We start from the raw sequence: 317 nt of genomic DNA on the forward strand, positions 1-317 counted from the left end.
CCTCAGCTCAAATCCTTGGCGCGCTTACAGCTTTCCAGGCACCCAGCTAAGTGCCGTACATGCGATAGCTTATTTTAGGGGTCAGCAAAGGTTTTTCTGAAAAGGGCCAGATTGTCTTCAGCTCGGCAGGCGTTAAGTTCCCCACGGCAACTGTTCAACTGTGCCCTCTTAGCTCGAAATCAACCACAGGTAACACGTACACCAAGGAGTGCGGCTGTGTTCCCACAAAACTTCATTCACAAAAAACAGGCCAGAGGTGGATCCACAGGTAACGCGTAAACCAAGGAGTGTGGCTGTGTTCCCACAAAACCTCATTC

Source organism: Colobus angolensis, unplaced genomic scaffold, assembly GCF_000951035.1.
Source record: "Colobus angolensis palliatus isolate OR3802 unplaced genomic scaffold, Cang.pa_1.0 Scaffold64, whole genome shotgun sequence".
Lineage (NCBI taxonomy): Eukaryota > Metazoa > Chordata > Mammalia > Primates > Cercopithecidae > Colobus > Colobus angolensis.